The sequence below is a fragment of the Acomys minous genome (assembly GCF_964271855.1).
Source record: "Acomys minous genome assembly, chromosome: 9".
Classification (NCBI taxonomy): domain Eukaryota; kingdom Metazoa; phylum Chordata; class Mammalia; order Rodentia; family Muridae; genus Acomys; species Acomys minous.
The window spans coordinates 53,053,800-53,069,736 of record NC_140490.1 but is presented as its reverse complement, the minus strand read 5'-3'; positions in this window follow the sequence as shown (position 1 = coordinate 53,069,736).

The following is a 15,937-nucleotide window of genomic DNA, read 5'->3' as shown; positions in this document are numbered from 1 at the left end:
AGATGGCTGCTCCCTGCATACATTCCAGGCTGACCTCAAGTCACTGAGCACAGGTGCTGCACAGTCCTGCACAGCCATGCCAGGCTTGAATTATGTTGCAAATGAGACCATAGATGGATTTTCTTAAGATCCTAAGTGACCATTCTTCCAAGCACCTGGACTGGGTGCAGGTGGCTTAGGAAGATCATGTTACTTACGAGGACAGATTCCATGGTGTAAACAGGAGGTCCCTATCGCTGGCCTGTGCAGAGACGTCATGGCCAACTGGGTAGGAGTCGTAACTGTGGGGACTTTGAGATCGAAGAGTGAGATGAGGTTGGCGTGTGAAGGCGAGGAGGGGGGATGGGTGATAATGTCACCATTTTATGTTTGTCATTGATAACACAGCAGTGCATGTAGGAATAGATTTGAGCTTGAGTTTTGGAAGGTGGAAGTCTAGATTAAGGCCTCTAACTGAATTTGGACCCTTTGGCAGGAATAATCAGCCAGATGTAAAGCTAGTAGGAAGCATGAGAGTTGTAACCCAGTGGTTAGGAGTATGTGGATACAGTTGAAGCAATAAGCAAAGATATGACACCCTCCCCCCGCCCGCCACCCCCAGGAAAGAACTGGAAGAAATAGCCCACCATGGCACAGCAGTGGTTTGACTAGGTTTGCCCCTATGACAGTGTTTCAAGCATAGTCCCCAGGGGTCCCCAGTGCTTGGTTGATGAGGCCTTTGTGGGGAGGTGTTTGGATCTTGAGGATTCTTCCTTCATGAATGGTTAATGCCACTGTAAAAATGGCTTGAGGGGCTGAGCTTATTCTGTTTTCTGCTCTTAGGCCATGTGAGGATATAGAACAAAGAGGTGTCATCTTGGAGGCAGACATCGCCCCATCAATGTCTTGATCTGAGACTTGTAGCTTTGGAGCTGTGAGAAGGACAATCTTCATAAATCACCCAGCCAGAGTAGTCTGTGACAGCAGCTCAGAAACCAGTCCCTAAAGGACGTTGCATTTTCTGACATTGACAGAGAATCCACTCGGATGCTGAGAAGGACTGATAGAGAAACAGGAGCACAGCTACAGCAGGGTGCTGATGCGCTGGAAGCAAAGAATGGGAAGAACATGGGTTGGTGCAGAGTGATGGTGCTAAGTCTATCAGGAGTTGGTAACAGGAAGCTAGTACACTGGTCCATCCCCTAAGATGTGAGTCTGTAAGGTGGGAGAGGGACAGTCTGAAGAGCTTCCTATGAGAGGTGACAGAGTCCATAATAAGAAAGGCGAAGAGTGAAGAACCCAGATGAGCCAGCGGTGGATTAGTGCTGGAGGATGCTGGCGTGGAATGCATTGGAAGGGACAGATTGAGAGTGAGACCAGGTCATGTGATGATAATAAAAATGGCCTATCGAGATCCTAGGTTAAAAGTAGGAGAACTGAAATCTTATCCAAATGTTACAACTTGGTACTCAATGGTTTGTTTAGCCTGCTTCTTGGTCTATTAAATGAGAGAGATAAGATTAATTTCTTAGAGTATTTACTAAGTGTATTCATATCAGTATGTAAACAGCCAATGTCTACCCCTGCTAGTCATTCACCTCTGCAACTGTAGAAGTCTTCTTGAGGACAGCTTGGTCCAGGAGTTGTTCAGTTCATTTAATAGGTCAGTTAAGAGGGAGTCACAAAATTTGCATTCACTATTTCTGAGTAAGACCAAGTCAATTTCCCTCCCTCCTTGGTAACCTGATTGCAGACCCATTTGAGTTTCATCTTGTCTTTGCAAAGGTCAGATAGAATTCTGTGATTCTATCTTGTTCTCTGAAATAACACTGGTCCTTTGCAGAGAGTTTTACTATATTATCCATGGCTTTATATGTATAGGCTTATATTTGAGATGGTCTCACTCCATATCTTGCAATGGTCTGGGGCTCACTACGTAACGCAGGCTAGCCATTACCTCTCTAGAGCTGGGATTAGAAATGTCACACTGCACCTGGCCCTGTATGTGCATTTTAAACTTAGATGGACAAGATTTTTAGCATCTTGTGTTGTTGTTGTTTGTTTTGTGTTTTAATTTTCCAACACATTCAAACAAGTTTCCATAAAGGCATCACCTCTCTCTCCACATTTGCCATTGTATCTAAAGTGTGTGATTATAGTATCAGAGGTAAGCAGAGTATGCATACTCCTGTTTGGGAGCAAGTTTGAGTTTCATCAAACATGAGACGAGTGAGAACAGATCTGTGGGCATATACTGATCATCTTTCCTACTCAGGAGGAACTTGGGCATCTTGATTAGAAGCCAGTGGGAACCTCAGCCTGGAGCCATATCTACACTCTTATCGACTTCCACCCTTGCCTTCCCTCCTGAAGTGGGGCAGGCCCTCCCCCTGTCCAGATGGGTCTTTTCCTTCCTCCTTTCCAGCAAATTGACACTAGTGGTGACTTCTCACTCCCTACCAACGGGATCAGTGCCTTCAACACAAACATTCATCAAGTGGGTTCTGCCTTGGAACAATGAAGGAAAGGCTTCTTTTTGCTAACCCCTGCTCAGCTGCCTCTGTGACATCACTGGCAGAATCTGAGGGACAGTTTTCAGTCTTTCAAGTTGATGTGGCCGGGCGTAGTGGCACACGCCTTTAATCCCAGCACTTGGGAGGCAGAGGCAGGCGGATCGCTGTGAGTTCGAGGCCAGCCTGGGCTACAAAGCGAGTCCAGGATAGCCAAGGCTACACAGAGAAACCCTGTCTCAAAAACAAAAACAAAAACAAAACAAAACAAAACAAAACAAAATCAAGTTGATGTGGACACTTCCTGTGATTGCTCTTTCTTTCCCTCCCTCCCTCTCTCCTGTGAAATGTCCTTTTCCTAGCTTATACAGTACAGATTCTGGATTATACTTTTGCTCCTTTGGCCCTGCCCCCACCCCATGAGTAGCTCAAAGCTGAACCCCACAGCTCACGAGCCTTCATGCTAACCCTGTTTCTTACCCTGTGCTCTTCCTCTGGGGCATTTGTACTCGTGGCTTCAAGTGTCTCTTCATCCCTGGGACCCTGCTTTTCTCTTTTCAGCCAGCTATCGTCTTAGTTTTTCCAGCTGTAAATACTGGTCAAGGGACTCGGGAGAAGGTTAGTTGGTAAGAATGGTGCCAAAGCTTGAGAGCTGGGGCCACGGGCTGGGGTTCGGGGGATGAAGGGTAGGAGGGTGTACAGATAAGCAAGTATTTGTGACCCTAATGCCCTGGGGACAGAGGCCAGTGCATTCCTGGAGCTCATTGGTTAACATGCCTAGCCAAATCAGTGAGCCCAGGTTCAAGGAGAGACCTTCTTTCTTAAAAAAAAGAAAGAGACAGAGGGAAATGAAAAGAGAAAGAAAGAAAAAGAAAGAAGAAAAGAAAAAAAAGAAGGAAGGAAGGAAGGAAGGAAGGAAGGAAGGTTTTGTGCCAATTAAAAAATAACATGGAGAAGTGACTGGGAAGACACAAATTGAACTCTGGCCTCCACACAGGTACACTCACATGCCTCCACACATATGTATGTGCACACATCCACATAAACACCCCATGCATACAAAACACACACACACACACACACACACACACACACACACACACACACACACACATACACACACATACCACACACACATCTAACCTCAACATCAAAATTATGTATGATCCTTGGTGTTCTTTCAGCGCCCCTAAACAGTTGCTCAGCTGCTCCAGGCTGTGGTCCTTGGTGTGGTCCTCCACACCTCCCTGCCTGGTGTCCTATATCCAACTTCACTGGGCTTGTGGAGTCTCCTTCTGAAATAGTTGCATGTACTTTTCCCCATTTCACTGTTAACTACTGCGCTAGACCAAGTGCTTGTAGAACAGCGGTCACAGGTGTGGTCACTGGAATTAACTTTCTGTACATGTCACTTTTGATCTGTAGGATGGATTTTACAGTGATCAATATATTTCATGTGGTCTTATGGGGATTAAATGAAACAGTACAGATGATGTGTTTATGGTGCCCCCTGTGCGCTGAGTATTTTCTATTACTGTGATGCACATCCAGACTATGTGAATAGTGTATTGGGTCCTTATGACCTGTCTCTAGTAGCAGTGTTCCCATTGCCACAAGGATGATCTTTCTGAAACTCAACTTGTTGCCTCCTTACTTATAATATGTGAATGGGTTCCTGTTGCTTTTTGGGAAGAGGAGAAAAGAAAGGTTGAAATCTTTCATGTGCTTTGTGCTTTTCTACCTGTCGGCATAGATGAGTCCCTTCAGCATTAGCTTTTTTTTCCACCCCTCAGCTCCATTTCCACAGCCCTGGAAGCCATCTTAGTTGCACCAATATGTGGTCCTCCTCACACAAGCCATGAACACTTAGCTCCCCACTCCTCACCTTCTAATCATCCCCCGTTTCAACCCAGAAGCCACACTCTGGGGGAGGCCTTCTTGAACCACTCTTTCCAGGCCATTCCTTTGTTAACTTATTTTCAGAGAACAGGCTGCCCTCCCTCCAGTGGCCCAATCGCAGGCAAAGATTCAACATCTAGTGGGAATTTATTTAGCTAAATGCCACCATCCTCATTAGGCCGAACTAATAATATTTCAGTACGTTTTAGGGCTTACATCAAAATAACACTTGAGTGTACAAGGTGCTGTATCCCGTCTTCTTGTTGGAATCCAAGCCTAAAATCCCAGAAGCTGGATCCTGCCTCAGCATCTGTGAACATGCCACTTTCTGTAACCAACAGTCATCAGAGTAATGTTTATTCTGCCAGTCCCTGATTCTCCTTCTTGGCTTCTGAAAAGGTCAAAGGATCCTGTCCATTAAACAGCAGCTTTTGACCACAAGGTGGCGACAGCTTTTAAGAGTTAGGATTGAGTATTGCTTCTATTCCAGGAGAGTTAGGAGTGTGTGCTTTAAAAGCTGTTGTGCTTTTTATCTGCGCCCCCCCCTCGTGCCACCAACCCTCCTGCCCCCCCTCGTATACCTTTCCACTAGATTCGTTATGCTTCGCCCACTGTTTGGCGGTGAGTCTCAGCATCTGTTTTGAACTGCTGCTGCGTGGAGACTCTCAGAGGACAGCTCTGCTAGGCTCCTTCTTTCTGCAAGCATAGCAGAGTATCCTTAATAGTGTCAGAGGTTGGATCTCTTCTATAGCGTGGGTCTTGGGTTGGGCCAGGCATTGGTTGGACATTCCCTCAATCTCTGCTCTATCTGGTCCATCTTTATCCCTGCATGTCTTATAGGTCCTAGGTCCTCTACGTAGATGTAGTCCACCAGCAGCTCAGATTTCATGTGGGTCCTCTAGAAAGGGGAGTGGGGGCAGGAGGGGGACTGTCTCTGACATGGACTCTGTTGCCAGCTTTTTGATCACCTCCCCCTGGTGGGATGGCCTTGCCAGGCTACAGGGGAAAAGGACAAACTCATCCTTGGTGCAACTTGATGAGCTGGGTGGGTGGGTAGGTGAGGGGGGGGTGGTCTGTTTTTCTGAGAAATAGGAGGGTGGAACTGAGAGGAAGGAGGGGGCTACAATCGGGATGTAAAGTGAATAAATAAATTTTAAAAAAGAAAAAAAGCAGGGGGGAGGGTGTTGTGGATGGAAGTTTGGTGATCTATGGGCTTCTATTTGGGGCCATAGGTATAAGGTTTAATCAGGCATAAATAAGGCAGTGAATCTGAATGTATAAGTCATTGCTCAAAACAGAACAGAGTCAAGGGGAGAGGGGCATGTCATACGTTGTTGTGCCAGGACAGCAGGACAGCAGGACAGCAGGACAGGACAGCAGAACAGCCACTCTCTCCATCTAGAGCAAAGGTGAGTCAGGTAGTTGCACTTCTCATCCCTGTGACTCCCACTGACAAAGGGCTGAAATCTAAGGCAAAGAAAAATCGAAGACGCCGGGCATGGTGGCGCACGCCTTTAATCCCAGCATTCGGGAGGCAGAGGCAGGCAGATCGCTGTGAGTTCGAGGCCAGCCTGGTCTACAAAGTGAGTCTAGGACAAGCCAAGGCTGCACAGAGAAACCCTGTCTCGGAAAAAAAAAAAGAAAAAGAAAAAAAAAAAAAGACTTAAATTTCATCTCCCAGTGAAACCAGAGGATTTTGGAACATGAGCAGGGAAAGAGCAATTGCTCCAAAGGCCCTTGTGTGAGTGTGGAAATAATGCTTTCTGTCAACCAGTGGCTTCAATTTGAAAAAAAGAATCCTTATTGTTTTCATGGATCCTCATAGCTTTGTAGTAGGTGTGGAAGGCACAGAAAATGCCTCACAGGTAAAGAACTGAGGTCCCAGGAGGTGACTTGACTATGGATGCTATGGTTAAGCATCAAACCTTTAGGCTCCTGCCTTGTTGCTTAGGAAACTATTTTCTGTTTCCGAAGTTCCCAGATCACTTTGTGTCATGCAGCACAAAGGAAAACATATTCAGATACAAACACTAGGGGAGACTTTGTGTCTGTGAGCCAATATGGCAGGATGTACTTCCTGTCTGTGAACCAATATGGTGGGGTGTACTTCCTGTCGTGGCCTTGTTGCCTTTGGTTTTTCCCTACCCCCAAGTCAGAAAAGCCTGTGGTTTTGTCTTATATTGCTGGCTTTTCCTCACTCCAAAGGGACTCAGAAGGCTTGGGGTTAGGGTAGGGGTCTAGGGGACCTTTAGGGAGAGTGACACAATGGTATGTGAGCAGTGTGGCAGGGTTGCTAAGGTTGGCAGCAGACACCAGAACCCTTTGTTCATTTGGCTTTGAAGGTGGCAAGACAGATGAGGGTGGATTGTAATTCTTAGGGTCTGAATACCAGCTTGTAGTTATAAGTTGCAGCCATGTTTCCATTGGCCACATAGGGCCCAGGGAGTGATGACATCATCTCTGTGGTGTTCTATCTTTCTATGGCTCACCAGGACCAGAAATGAGCATTGCAGGAAGTTTTCTGGATTGTGGAAGGATCCTTCAGGATTCTAGGCAGGAAGGTCTATTTATCAGTAATAATTAATACTGAATGCCTCACCAAGTATACCAAGACACCTAGAGTCACACTGAATTTAGTGTAGAAATAAAATATATATAAAGAAATAACATAAAACCCAAACAATGAAGTCTTTCATGAATATTGTAAAATTGATTCAAATCTGTTGGTGATTACAAGGTAGAGGAAGCCAAAATGCTCCTTCCTACAGCAGAAATGAAAAAACAGGAAGGTTTCTCTTCCCACACCTCAGCCTTCTCTATCCCTACAACATCAGCCAATCCGACTTGATCTTTTACCATTGCTCAACACCGTGCTCATGGTGTTGCAGTTACCCCTCAGCTCATCTGGTCACTTTTCATTTTGAACTCAGGGGCCGCCTGTTCCTTGTAGGCCTCCTGTGCCCACGTACCCTTCTAATTTCTAGGGTCCACTTCTCACACACAGAGGTACTGCCAAAGTCTGTGGCAAATGTAGCCTCTACTGTAGTTCACTGTCGGTCACTGGGGTCAGGCCTAACAGTCTATACTTCGAAGTACATTTTCTCCTGGGTGATTTTAATCCTTCCTTTACGCTGTGCAAAGAAGAATAAATTGAATATCTTGATAGCAAAGGCCAAACTTGCCCCCAGTAACCTAACATCCCTGATCAGCAGGAAGTAGTCTAAAGAGGTATATACTCCCTTTCCCCTTAAACCTTTCTTGCCTACCTAGTATTGGGGGTTGAGAGGGATTGGGGTAAAGAAGGGTGGTATAAAAAGAACCCAATAAAGTAGCCCCCAAAAGTACGCCTACAATTGCCAGCAATGTTGTGTAGCCTGACTGCTCCACCTGCCCAGGGCCTCAGCTCCAAGCTTTCCATGGGATGCTGTGAGATTGCCAGTGTTCCTTTGTAAGCCTCTTTGCCGCTGAAATCAGTCCCGGTTGGTTCCCACTTCCTATACCTAAAGGGCTCAACTGCCATGGAGGACATTTATTCATGCTCTTTCTAGACATGGTCATGTTTGACAAAGCTAATAGACACCAGAGTGCTTCCATCTCAGTACCAAGACCTAAGGTTTGTGCTGGTCTCCATCCTTTCATGGATACTTTTGCTCCACCTTAATTTTAACTAAGCAATTATTATCATTAACTCAACATTATCGTTACTGACTATTGCTACTTTTTAAAAAATTGGTTTTGTAGATACAGCACTTTGCTTGTAGCCCAGGCTGACTTTGAACTTACAGCAGTCTCTATGCTTTAGCCTTCCCCCCCCCCCCAGGTGCTAGGAATATGTGTGGGTACCACCCTGTCCAGATGATCCTGACATTTTTAGAGAGTCAACCTCTTCAGGCACAGTTGCATACACCGCAGTTTCTTCCCCAGCATCTCTTCAGTCTCATTCTCCCTCTGGCCTCACTTTCTTTTAACACAGCATCACTTGCTGGTGCTTTTAGAAAGGAGGCCTTGCCAGGCGTGGTGGCGCACACCTTTAATCCCAGCACTCGGGAAGCAGATGCAGGTGGATCTCTGTAGTTCGAGGCCAGCCTGGTCTACAAAGTGAGTCCAGGATAGCTAAGGCTAACACAGAGAGACCCTGTCTCAAAAACTAAAAAAAAAATAAAATAGAAAGGAGGCCTTTCTTGGTCTATGTTTAGTCTCTATGTAAGCCTGTCTTATCTTGCCTTCACACACAGATGAGCTAGATGTGGGATCCTAGGCAATAGCTATCTCTTGTGTTCCATCATCTTCTGGCTCCTGTTGTTGGTGATGAGAAATTTTGAGAGGTACAAATTGTCATCTTCCTGAAGGCAGTTTTTTTTTGTCTCCCCAAAGGCAACTTGAGGCATGCAGAACATGCCAATGGAGGGTTTGATCCAGCTGTGGCAAGAGTGGCTGCTAGGGCTAACAAGAGTTCTAGTTGATCAGAAGAAGTGAGTCTGGAGAGAGAGAGAGTGAGGGGGGGGGGTGGGGAGGGAGGAGGGGAAGGAATAGGAGGAGGAAGAAGAAGATGATTAATGATATTATAACATACTGTCTGCTTCAACTAAGTGGGTAGATAAGATGCTTGTCACTCATTATTGACTCTTTGCCATTCACTCTGTTACACATTCCAAGTAAGAGTTGCAACAAATGCCTTAGTGGGCAAAGGTACTTGACACCAAGCGTTGGAGCTCTTGTTCTCACAGGATGGAAGGACAGAAACAATTTCCACAAGCTATCCTCTGAACTCCACCATGGACTCTGGACTCTGGCAAGTGTGCAGACAGACTGACAGACACACACACACACACATACACACACACACACACACACACACACACACAGAGAGAGAGAGAGAGAGAGAGAGAGAGAGAGAGAGAGAGAGAGAGAGAGAGAGAATTAAAATTAAAAACAATTGCAACAAGCAGGAGCAGGGCACCCTACAAGCTATGGGCTGTTCTGATGGTAACAATGCTGCCCACCACCTAAGATGAAAGGATTAAAGGATTAAATTAACCAGATCATGAGACTTTGGAGTTTAGGAATGTGACTGCTCCTCATCATCCATGACTACTAGGCCTGAAAAGAATGCTCAGACCCCCTTTATGTGTGTCGGCACCCTCTGCCCTCTGCACCTGTTACTCTCGTAAGAAATAAGCTGTTATGGTCATTTTCTGTATTCGGTGCCTTTAGAGTTCATGTGTCATGCTATTAACTATCTAGCTAGGGGCAGGGGAGGAATCTGTAATACACATCAAGTCTTTGTATAAATATACATAAACAGTTCAAGCAAAAATGTCTCATCTTGCTTGGCAGTGCTTCCTCCAGGAGGCAAAGACTGCCTAAGCGAAACTAATGCTTTTTGAGTTGTTGATGAGGGCTGTTCAAAGGACTCCCCAAACACTGTAGACTATTTCTATTGTTCTTGGTTGTTCCTAGAGGTGAAAGGAAGTCCACATTGCCCAAGACACAGTATGCTTCAGACAAAGGACCTAGAGGCTCCTGAGCTGGAGCTGACCCAAAAGCCTCCTCCTTGAGGTGCCATACAAACTTCCAAAGGGCACGGACAGTTCTGTCCAGCTGTGAGGCTTAGAAATCACAGTAATGGCCAGCGTAGCATGATAACACTAAGGGTACAGTAGCGGTACACATAAGTTGGTGGTAGCCAACAGTTTTCTAATTGAACTTAAGACCTACTTAGTAAGAGGTACTGGAAACACACCTAGCTGCCCAGGGTCAGTGAAGTCATAGATCTTAGAGAAGAACCTACAATCACCCCTTTACTAAACTACCATAATCATCAGCTACATTCAAAATAATTGTCCTTATTCCCACAGTGAAGCGTAATCTTCACCTCTCATTAAGGAAACTTCTTTTTGTAACAGACAGAAACCATTACAGAAAACCACAACCAATAAAATCCAGAGTTGTAGAGCCCAGTCCCAGTGGCTCAAGTCCTGAATAAGGCTCAGGGAACATCGTGGAAGAAGAGGTGGAAAGACGGTAAGAGCCTGAGGATCTGGGAATTTACTGTGAGACTCTCTGTATCTTAGTAACATCAGAGGCGACACCCATACAGTCTTGTGGAAGGATTGTAGACAATATCCCAAGGGAAGGCAGTCTAGGCGGGTCTACCACCCATACCCCACTGAGATGATTGAAGACAGGGAGGAACCCTCCTGGAAATGGACTCCAGCCAGGTGATTGTGTTTCTAATCAAACATCGATGGGAGAAGGGATCCTGGGAGGAGACCAGCCCCTTGTGTGAGAGAGACAGACACAGGCAGACTCAGCAGGAGAGGGCGGGAGGAGGCTGCAGGTTCGGAGCAGGAGCGCACTTAGATCTTAGACCGGGAAGTACAGGCAGGACCAGCGAGCAGGCCAGAGACACCTAGGGATCCATCCGTGGAGCAGACACTGGAAGGTTTATTCTTGTTTTCCCTTTAACCTTTTCCCCCTCTTGTGTAGGATAGCTGGGTTGTATAGTAAAGTCTAATTGTTAAGAACAGAGCCAGCACAGTCTCCCCATCATGACTGCCTGAACACGAGCTAAACAAGCACAGCAATAATAGATAAACCAAACTGGACAGGGGAAGAGGCTTCAACTCTGCACAAAGCATCATAGGAAACTAAGGAATGCTGAGAGTGGGAGAAATCATCTTCCCCAGGGAAGAGCACATCGATCTGTTATCCACTACCAAATGCTCATCCCTGAAAGCACATGTACAAGTAACATTATATAGACTGAGCATGTTACATTTAGGAATATATATGCATACACATATATGCATGCAACAACAATTAATTAAAAAAAATAGACCACGACTTTGAAAGAGAGCCAGGAGAGGTCAGAGAACCACAGATAAACAGGGGTTACTAGGTCTTTGTCTTCCCTAGTTGGCAGCTGGCTCCTGCTTGTCTGGCCACTCTCAAGTCATCTTGCAGTTGAAAAGTACAGACTGTCTGCTGTGTGACTGAGCCTGCTACCAGAAAAGAAGGAACTCTCAAGCCCCAGGATATAAATTAGATAAAATTGAATCCATAAACAATGGGACAAGGAATCTGGGAAGGGGACAATTCTAGACACTGGGAAGATTGTACCTTCCTGAAGAACTCAGCCAATGAGGAATTCAGGCTGGAAGGCAGCGAAATGCAATTAGGAAAATGAAAACCACTCCTTTGTGCCAAATCAGGGCACCAATCATCTTGCGAAGGGCTATAGGAGTGTGGGAAAGCCCGCAGTGTGGCCTAGTGTCCAGGGCATTTAGAGGGCATGGTGATTAGCACAAGAGACACAAAATGGTGGTCAGACTGTCTGAGGTGGAGAGCTAGTGTGCAAGAGCTAGTGTGCAAGACTAGGAACGTAATTACAGGTTGAAATCTTGGCGATCACAAGATCCAGAGAGCGAACCTACTCTTTGATAAACACTTTCAGGTCTTGAATGAGTGACAGGAATTTAAGGGCCCTATTTCTGAAAGTACCTTGGGATTGGAATTCCGGGGAGCTGTGCGTGGAAGGAAGAGTGGATGGGTACGGAATGGACCCCACATGGACCGTCACGGCCCCTCTTTAAGCGATTTGTAAGGTCTAGAATGCCAAATCCAAAAATAATATGCCAAGTCTGGATTGCTGATAGCGTCCCTGGGATTGCAGGATGACTAGCAAGAATCCTCTCTTGGAGCAAGAAGAGAAATCCTGGGTCTCAAATTATTTCTATAAATACATTTCCAAAGGCAAATATGTAGTGTTGTGTGCAACTGGGAAGATAGCACCCCAGTTTTTTTTTTAGCTTAATAAAGTGTGTGTGTATGTGTGTGTGTAGGTAGGTAGGTAGCCTCAATTTTTTTTTCCTATCTCTCTCTTTTGGTTTTTTGAGATAGGGTTTCTCTCTGTAGCCTTGGCTGTCATGAAACTCACTCTGTAGACCAGGCTGACCTTGAACTCATGGAGATCTGCCTGCGTCTGCCTCACTGAGCTCTGGGATTAACGGCGTGCGCCACTACTGCCTGGCTACCAGCCTCATCCTTAACCTTCACATGTCGAACATGCTAGGCAGGAGTCACCCTCCCAAACGAGGACAGAAACAAGCATGGCCACTGTTTCTACAGTCTCGACACATTGCTTTAGAATGTTAGTTACTACAGTAAGGGCATAGACAAGTAGAAGGAGACACGTTGGAAAGGGCAGTGGCAGACTGCCTTCCTTTGCAGAAATACAGCTATATATCAGGAAAATGCCTAAAGGATCAGTGGGAAAGCAATGCCAAGATAAGAAAGTAAGGTAACAGTACACTAGTGTATTGAAATGATGTATACACTTTAACTAGTTTGAAAAGAAGATCATGTGTATCATAACATAATGTACATATCTAGATGTAAAACTGATAAATAGGCAAAATATAGGAAAACTATAAGACATTTTTGAAAGGCTTAACAATACTTTAAAACAATTAGGAAGCATTCTCCACTCTACCTTCCTCGATCTTTTGAGAAAAGGATTATGTAGCCAGGCCCAGTTTTAAACTTGCTTGTGGCTGAGGGTGAACCTTGTATTTTTGATCCTCTTCTCTCAGCCTCCCCAGTGCTGAAATAATGGGGATATGCCATTGTGCCTGGCTTTCATACTGTCTTATTGACTAGAAAAGCTTTGATATCATAGTAATGCTATTTTTTCCCTAAATTCCTATAAATGTAAGGTATCTCTCAGTTACAAACCTCTTCGGATTTTCCTTCCCTTAAATCAGATGTATTGATTTCAAAGTTGATTTGAAAGAGTAAGCACATGAGAATAACTAGGAAATACTTGGAAAGACCACACTGTCATGCACGGTGACTACCATTAAGTTTTTGGCAAAGATGCCATAAATCCTCTAGGTTAGAGCAGTGAGATGCTGACTGAGGAAAAGACTCTATGTCAGTGCGCTCATCCGTGGGATCCCAGCAAAGCCAGCTCTGGTGTCATAGAGGATGCCCTGGCTTCTAAATCGTGATGGGATAACTGCAAAGCAGTATTGAAAAAAACAAGAGAACGTTAAAGAATGGCAGAATATCCCTTTTAGCCCGTCCAAAGATTGACTGCTATCTCAATGTCAATAGTGCCAGGTCGTCTACAGATTCTGCTCAACCCCTCTCAACATTCATGTGAGTATTCAAAGAGAGCAGGACAACCCACTGTTGAAAAGGTAAGTGGGTACACTCAGCTTCTTTGTGGGGAGCCATGCCAAATTCTGCCATGTCAGAAATCCTGTGCTTAGGTTGCATGCTGTGACCTTCGAGTTGCTGACCTTTGCCTCACGAGGTCTTGTGTTCTAGGCTATCCTTGGACTATTTACCTTTGAAAGAAGTAGGGAAGTCCCAATTTGGAACCATCCAGAGGATCAAGGAAGTTCTTACAGGGAACTACTCAAAGAAATAGGAAGTTCTTGCAGGGAGCGATTCAGGCTATTGTATTCTTGCCTGGGGGCTAGGGTGAGTGAGATTAGAATAGATCCTATTGACCTTGCTCTATATATATTCTTACTAGTCGGCATTAAAGTGAATCTTGATCAGAAATTTCCTGACTTGACTTGTTATTTCTCGCGTCTCTGTATCCTACTTTCAATCCCCACTCCCTCTTTCAGGTGAACCCTGATTCGATTTTTCCCGCTGGCTGGGACACGATGCTTCCTGACATCTGAACACACCACAGAGCTCTAACGATTAAAATGATATGGTGCTGGCACAGGATAAACATGAACCAGAATTGAGAGTCAAGAAATCAATCTGTACAATTATGGACAGCCTATTTTTTTTTTTAAAACAAAGTAACCAAAAAATAATGGTTTAAAAAAACAAACAAACAAACAGAACTAGAAAAAATGGATACTATATGCAAAAATCTCAGTTTTCACCCCAAACCACATGATATATAATAATTATCCTAAAGTGGATCATAGACTTATATGTCAAAGACGAAACCAGTAAGCTCACAAAGGAATATACAGTCACAAATATTTTTATAATCTTGGATTGTGCAACAGTTTCTTAGTATGACAACAAGGTGCAGGCACACGTCAGTTCCGTATCCTTTTGCTGTGGCACAATACCCTGACAGCAGGCGTTTACAGAGGGAGGGATTCACTGTGGCACATAGCTCCAGGGTACAACCCAGTATGGAGGGTTGTCCTAGTTAGGGTGACTATTGCTATGCTGAAACACCATGACCAAAGGCTAGTTGGGGAGGAAAAGGGGTTATTTAGCTCACACTTCCACATCACTGAAGGAAGTCATGACAGGACCTCAAGCAGGGAAGCAACCTGGAGACAGGAGCCGGTGTGGAAGCCATGGAGGGGTGCTGCTTACTGGCTTGCTTCCCAAGGACTGCTCAGCCTGCTTTCTTATAGAACCCGGGCCTACCAGCAGAGGGATGGCACCACCCAGAAAGAACTGGGCCCTTCCACACCAACCGCCAATTAAGAAAATGTCTTATTTTCTCTACAGCCTGAGGCAGTTTCTCAACTGAGACTCCCTCCTCTATGATGATACCAGCTTGGGTCAAGCTAGCCAACACAGAGGGGAAGACAAAGTGGCAGGAGTCTGAAGCAGCCGGTCACATTGCCTTCATCGTTAGGAAGCTGAGAGAGACGAACGCTTGTGCTCAGCTGGACTCTCCCTTTTGTGCGGTCCAGGGTCCAAACTCAGGGAATGTTACCACCTCTCAGGGTCTGTCTTACCCTCCTCAATTAGCAGGCAAAGGCTAACCTGAAAAGATAACTCCCGTGTCCAGAGGCTGGTCTCCTCGGTGTTCTAGATACTGCCCAATGGTAACATTACTATCATAGAGTGATGGATATTTTGGACTTCTTCAAAAGTGAAAATCTTGGGGACTTCAAAGGCTATTATTAAGAAAAAAGAGACTGACCACTATTCAGGTAGAGGTCCCTGATCCCTTCTTGTTCCTGTCCCCTTGCCCCAAGAGTGGGAGGATAACACATAGAAAACTTTCTGAAATTATGTATCTGAAAATGGGCTGGTATCAAAATATATATATATAAAATTCTTACAACTCAAAAGAAAAGGACAGACAGATCAATCTAGAAATAGAAAGAGGCTTTGAAAAGATACTTTACCAAAGGACACAATGAAAAATAGACACATAAAAATGAGCCTGTTTGCCATTAGTCATTAGAGAAATGTAAATAAAATCCCTGAGACACACACACAACCTTATACCCACTGGAACTAACAGACAAGAGCAAGTGCGAGTGTGTACTTAGATTTCTTTAGTACGACTATAAAAGCTGTGGTCACTTTGGAAAAGAGGTTGGCAGTTTCTTAAAATGTTATAGTTACTATACGCTGTAGCAAGCAGTTGCACCCCTGCACACCTATCCAAGTGAAGTAAAAACTCATCTATACAAAAATTCGCAGCTAAATATGCAGAGCAACATTACCACAATAGCCAAAATTGGTTGGATGGAACCTAATGCCTAGCAGCTAATGGGCAGAGTGCATCCATACAATAGAATACTGACCTGCAGTAAAGAAAA